The sequence below is a fragment of the Anolis sagrei genome, chromosome 2 (assembly GCF_037176765.1).
Source record: "Anolis sagrei isolate rAnoSag1 chromosome 2, rAnoSag1.mat, whole genome shotgun sequence".
NCBI classification, from domain to species: domain Eukaryota; kingdom Metazoa; phylum Chordata; class Lepidosauria; order Squamata; family Dactyloidae; genus Anolis; species Anolis sagrei.
In genome coordinates, this window is record NC_090022.1 from 139023710 (window position 1) to 139030709 (window position 7000).

The window sequence follows — 7000 nt, forward strand, 5'->3', positions numbered from 1 at the left end:
AGAGAAAAACCAAACCACAATGAATCACAGATTGTTCAGCCCAATAGCCCAAGACAGATAAGAGGGATATTCATTAAAGATGTCCCCTGACCCACTTCTATTTATCACAGGATACTGAAACTGCACATGTGTAATGATATAAGTCGCTATAGGTTACGTGCCAATTTACAACTCAGAACAGATAACGGTCTTGATTTTACAGGTGCTGAAGTGGTGTGAGGTTTGATCATGGACCCAGTGGAATACAGTGTAGTTATCAAGTTCCTTTACTTGAAAAGCTGCACACCAAAGGAGACATTTGATGAGATGAAAGAGGTTTATGCTGATGATTCCCCATCATATGATATAGTCAAGAATTGGAATTGTCAATTCAAATGTGGTCAGACTTCGGTGCATACAGCTCCAATCCCAAGGCAGCCCCATTCGGCTATTGATGAACATACCATCCAGCAAGTGGAGGTCACCATTTTGAAAAATTGCTGCATAACCATAGCCCAAAATGTCAAGATTAGTGTGGGGTCTGTGGGGAAAAATCATTCAAGACCATCTTCGCTGGGTCCTCCGGCTGCTCATACCTTTCCAGAAGCAGGAACGAGTGAAATTCTCTCAGACTCTATTGACAATGTGCCATGGAAACCAGGAGGACTTTTTCAACAAATTGATCACACAGGGTGAAAGCTGAATCCAGCACTATGATCCTGAAACTAAAGTCCAGTCGATGCCATAGAAGCATCATAACTCACCACCTTCAAAGATGGCACATTTATTTATTTATTTATTTATTTATTTGCTTTATTTCTATACCGCATTTTTCAGCCCAACAGGCGACTCAATGCGGTTTACATGGTACAATTATCAAACAGTGTCAGTGCAATTAAAACATAACAATGCAACAAATAGGATCAACAGCATCAATCCACAACAATTAACGATCAACAAGACAGATCAACAAGACAAACTTAACATAACGCCTCAGTTGAAATCAGATCCGTTCTCATAATCCATGTGCCATTCCTATGTTCCATTTACCGTCTTCCACATGCCCAACTCTCGGCAGCCATGGTCATGCTCACAATATTTTGGGACCAGCACAGAGTAGTATTGATGGATTTCCCAGCAAAGGGTGCCATGATCATTGGGACATATTATGCTTCATTGCTGAGGAAATTGTGGGAGGCCATCAAAACCAAGAGACGTGGCATGCTCACCAAAGGTGTCTGCCTTCTGCAAGACAATGCACCAGTTCACAACTCACATGTTGCCCAAATGGAAGCATGCTCCTGTTGCTTTGAAATTCTACCGCATCCCTCTTGTTCACCTGACCTCACACCATCAAATTTTCATCTCTTTCCAACAATGAAATTATTTTTGAAGGGCATGCATTTTTCAGATGATGAGACTCTGATTTCCAAAGTCACAACGTGGTTTTTGGAGCAACCTGATGACTTCTACAAGTAAAGTGTTTACAATTGCTTAAAAGATGGTGCAGCTAGCTGGGGAGCCAGCTGCATTAAATCACTACTGATCGAGAGATCATGAATTGGAAGCAGCCCAGTCAGAGTGAGCTTCTGGCCATTAGTCTAGCTTGCTGTCGACCTATGCAGCCCGAAAGACAGTTGCACATGTGAAGTAGGAAATTTAGGTATCGCTTTATGCAGGGAGGCTAATATAACTAATTTACGATGCCATAAAACCTTCCAGCAGCATGCAAAAGAATGAGGAAATACCCCATCAAAGGACTCAGTATCACAATGGACGGTGAAGCGGCAGCTCCCCATATGGCCAGAATCAAGCATACCCTCATGAAGCCAGAAAAGCGTGGGCACAGCTTTGGGCAATGTTAAATTGCCTCTGTGTCTGTCCATATATGCTGTATGCCTAACTAACATTGAATGTTTGCCACTATGTGCATTGTAATCCGCTCTGACTCCTCTGTGAGGTGAGAAGGGTGGAATATAAATACTTCAAATAAATAAATAAATGGGTGTCCCTAGGTGGCATCTATGTAGACAAGGACTAATAATTGTGCCAACTTTCATTGCTCTTGGTTCACATGAAGTGGGTCGGGGAAAATCTTTAATGAACGCCTCTTGTAAGCAAGTCTGAAAAACCCATGGCACCTATTCTATCCTACAGTGTGCCAAGAAAAGGGACAAAAATACCTGCATTCATATTCTGGCTTTACTTGAAGGAATGCTAAAGCTAATTCATTAGTTACTACATGGTCACCAACAAAGCCAGTCTGCACTATTAAATGCAGTGAGGGAGCTTCTTCAATGAGATGATTTTGGCGACTGGGGTGTGTGTGTGTTATATAGGACTCCCTCCCCATTCCACATGCAGAAGCAAACTGAACTCGCAGCTGCACCTGAAGGCAATAGGTTATTTTAGGGGGTGTAAATTGGGCTATATGGTAAATATAGCTTTGTCACGCCAGCAGAAGCAAATGCTGCTGCTATTTAATGCTAGGGCTGACTCTGACTCTGACTCTGACAAAAGAAGAACTCAGAAAGCTCTGAGAGGGAATCCAGGCTGAAGAATCCAATATAGGTGCCTCATATGAAGGCTGCAAAGGTAATTAATTCTCTTCAACAGCTCTGAAAACTTATTAATTCAAGGTACAGAAAATACAACCCTATTTTCCTGAGAAAAATGAGGACAGAAAGATGTTGAGACAAAAGCTCAAATTGCAGCTTCACAAAAGAGGTCTATGAGCACTTTCCCCTAAGAATTTAAGACATCAGAAATCCTGGAGCACAACTAACACATTGCCACTCAAACAACACTCCTCTAATATTTAGGGTTTCCTTCCTAATCTGCAATAAGGCTTGGAAAATTACTTGTTTGGATGACAACTTCCAGAATCGGTTGTCATGCTGCCTGGAAAATTCTGGAAACGAAAATCTAAAAGGAAGGCTTCCCAAATAGCTCATAACTCTGGTTGGCTCCTAGTTCTCATCTTAATGGCACTTGCTCATTTTATTTATTGCTGTGTTCCATCAAGTCATTCCCAATTTATACCGCAGGGTTTCTTGGCAGGATTTGGTCAGAAGGGGTTTTCCTTTGTCTTCCTCTGAGGTTGTGAGAGTGTGACTTGCCAAGGGTCACCCAATGGGTTTCCATGGCCAAGTGTGGATTCAAACCCTGGTCTCCAGAGCTGCAGTTCAATGCTCAAACAAATATAGCACACGGGCGCCTTTTTAAAAAAATGTCAGGAGCGACTTGAGAAACTGCAAGTCGCTTCTGGCGTGAGAGAATTGGCTGTCTGCAAGGCCATTGCCCAGAGGATGCCTGGATGTTTGATGTTTTACCATCCTGGTGGGAGGCTTCTCTCATGTCCCTGCATGAGAAGCTAGAGCTGACAGAGGGAGCTCAATCCACTCCCACCAGCAGTCCTGCTGACACAAGGTTTTAACCCATTGCGCCACCGGGGACTCCTATAAGTACCTATAAACGGGTGCCTATAAATGCATGCCAGATGTTCAAGCTGGGTTTAGAAAAGGCAGAGGAACAAGAGACCAGATTGCCAATATCCGCTGGATAATGGAGAAAGGCAGGGAGTTTCAGAAAAACATCTATTTTTGCTTCATTGACTATTCTAAAGCCTTTGACTGTGTGGATCATAATAAATTGTGGCAAGTTCTTAGTGGGATGGGCATCCCAAGGCACCTTGTCTCTCTCCTGAGGAATCTGTACAAGGACCAAGTCGCAACAGTAAGAACTGACCACGGAACAACAGACTGGTTCAAGATTGGGAAAGGCATACGGCAGGGTTGTATACTCTCACTCAACCTTTTTAACTTGTATGCAGAATACATCATGCGATGTGCAGGGCTTGATGAATGCAAAGCTGGGGTGAAAATTGCTGGAAGAAACATTAACAACCTCAGATATGCAGATGACACCACTCTGATGGCCAAAAGCGAGGAGGAGCTGAGGAGCCTTCTAATCAAAGTGAAAGAAGAAAGCGCAAAAGCTGGGTTGCAGCTAAACGTCAAAAAAACCAAGATTATGGCAACAAGAATGATTGACAACTGGGAAATAGAGGGAGAAAATGTGGAGGCCGTGACAGACTTTGTATTTCTAGGGGCAAAGATTACTGCAGACGCAGACTGTGGCCAGGAAATCAGAAGACGCTTACTTCTTGGGAGGAGAGCAATGTCCAGTCTCGATAAAATAGTAAAGAGTAGAGACATCAGACTGGCAACAAAGATCCGCCTAGTCAAAGCCATGGTATTCACTGTAGTAAACTACGGATGTGAGAGCTGGACCTTAGGGAAGGCTGAGCGAAGGAAGATTGATGCTTTTGAGCTGTGGTGTTGGAGGAAAGTGCTGAGAGTGCGTTGGACTGCGAGAAGATCCAACCAGTCCATCCTCCAGGAAATAAAGCCCGACTGCTCACTGGAGGGAAAGATACTAGAGACAAAGTTGAAGTACTTTGGCCACATCATGAGGAGACAGGAAAGCCTAGAGAAGACAATTATGCTGGGGAAAGTGGAAGGCAAAAGGAAGAGGGGCCGACCAAGGGCAAGATGGATGGATGGCATCCTTGAAGCGACTGGACTGACCTTGAAGGAGCTGGGGGTGGTGACGGCCGACAGGGAGCTCTGGCGTGGACTGGTCCATGAGGTCACGAAGAGTCGGAGACGACTGAACGAATGAACAACAACATAAATGCATGCTACAGCTCAGCTCCTAGTTTCTAATGGGCTAATGGGATGAGAAGTCAAAGAACAGATGGAGAGAGACCAAAAAGAAAGCACTTGCCTGAATACCCAGCAGTCCTTTCAATAGAAATATCCAGGTTCCTCTACTTTAACCACTAGATGACACCGAGCTTTTCCAAGCATTTCATGTTGGTGGCACACTTTTTAGACCTGCATCATTTCATGATACGATAATTCAGTTTCACAAGCAAACTGGAGGTTAAACCAAGCCCTTATAAGAGATGCAGACACATATATACATCATAATAATGCAATTTAGGCGCAGCAGGTTAAACCACTGAGCTGCTCAGCTTGCTGACCAAAAGGTTGGCAGTGTGAATTGGGGGAGTAGGGTGAGCTTCCACTGTTAGCCTCATTTTTGTGATCACTGTGAATTGAACAGTCTAAGTTTCACAATTTACCTATCTGTTGTACTTATTCATTATCTTATCCTTATAAGTGGATTATTTGTATTTAACCAGCCTCAGCTTCTGCCAACCTTGCAGTTGAAAAACATGCAAAATGTAAGTAGGAAGGTAACAGCTCTGTGGGAAGGTAACAGCTTTCCATGAAGTCATGCCGGCCACATGACCTTGGAGGTGTCTATGGACAACGCCGGCTCTTTAGCTCAGAAATGGAGGTGAGCACCAACCCCCAGAGTCAGACCCAACTAGACTTAATGTCAAGAGGAAACCTTTACCGTTAATAATGCAATGTAGGAGGACATGACACAGCTCATCAAAACCTTTCTTTTATATTTTTAAAAATACATGGTTTGTAATATAATGACATGCATTTCCAAGATATCATTTCTCATTACGTTCCCAAGGCACACCTATACATTGCGACACACAGCTTGGCAAGCTCTGAGATCTCCTTTCTAGAACTATCTTCTGACACAGGGAGACCTCCAAGTCCACCAGAAGAGGTTCTCCTCTCTTCACTTTGCTTCCAAATCTTTTCCTTGATAACATAAAGCTCCTATTGCAAGACAAAGCTGGGGGAAGTGACCTTTGGGAGGACAGCTTCCAGATTCCTCATCTAGGGCAGGAGCCTCCGAGGATGCCTCCACACTGTGGAATGGATGCATGTTGACACCACTTTGCCATGGCTCAATGCCATGCAATCATGGGACTTGTAGTTTTACAAGCTGTTCAGCAGTGGAATTCATTGCCCCGGAGTGTGGTGGAGGCTCCTTCTTTGGAAGCTTTTAAACAGAGGCTAGATGGCCATCTGTCGGGGGTGCTTTGAATGCAATTTTCAAAGTCCAACTTGGAAGGGGTTGGACTGGATGCCCCATGGGGTCTCATTCGCCTTCTCTGCCCAAGGTGGCTTAGTGCCTCATCCAAACGACAGACACCAGGATTCCATAGCACTGGGTCATGGCAGTACAAGTGGTGTCAAACTGCATTAGTTCCACCATGCGGATGCACCCTGGGAGCTTCAATCCCAAGGGTATTCCCTCTGCCTTTCTCCCAGCTCTGTTTCTAGGCAAGTGCGTTGGCTGGGATGCAACAAGAAGCCAGCCAATCCGGAGTCCTTCCTTGACGTGACCGCTTCTCCGCTTGCATCCCTCCTTCGCATCACCAGAGATCCCGCCCACTCTGTGTCTCCCTTGACTTTCAAGCGTGTCACGAAAGGCGGAACTGACGGACTGACTGCTGGGAATGCGGCGCGCTTTAGGACCCAGGGGACGGCAGAGGGCAGCTGCTGCGGGCAGAGGGAGAGGAGAAGGCGGGAGGGGAGGGGGGAAGAGGAGGAGGAGGAGATCCTCTGATGGCTCCGCCTGGGAAGAAAGCCTGGGATCCGCTTGGGGGATCTTTTGGGAATCCCTCCCCTCCGGCACCCCAATGCCACCTGCAGCCCCTTACCTGAGAGACGGAGTTGTGGGGGGAAGGCAGGGAAGGGGGGACCCAATGGGAGGGGGTCCCCACACAGCCCTTCCCCTCTCTCAATCCCTCTCTCTCTCTCCCTCTCTCTCCTTCCTTCTGGCTGCTGGGAGCAGGTGGCTGCTGCTGAAGCCCTGGCTGGCGCTGATGTCACCAGGCTCTGGCTGCCTCTGTTGCTGTCTCCTCCCCAAGCAGACCCAGGCAGGAGGCAGAGGCGAAGAGGGAGCCATGAATTATTTAAAGGGGCAGGAGACATCTGCAGCTGGAGAGAGGTGGCAAAGAAGGGGGAGGGGGGAGGGGGGGATAAAAGGGAATGGGGAGAAAGGAGGGGTGTGTGTCATTCTCTGGAGAGCTCTCTTCTTTTCCACCCACTCTTCTCTCCCCCTATGCAAGGACATCGGAAAT

General features: G+C 46.1%; 1 protein-coding gene across 1 annotated transcript in view; it reads right to left on the bottom strand.

The window, feature by feature from the left end:
- Window positions 1–6762, bottom strand: part of BAZ2A (bromodomain adjacent to zinc finger domain 2A) — a 75902-nt gene extending 69140 nt beyond the window's left edge. Inside the window, exon 1 of the mRNA XM_060764063.2 lies at window positions 6578–6762. The gene's annotated coding sequence lies outside the window, so the exon portion shown is untranslated. The remainder of the gene's footprint in view (window positions 1–6577) is intronic.
- Between the last annotated feature and the right edge of the window lie 238 nt (window positions 6763–7000).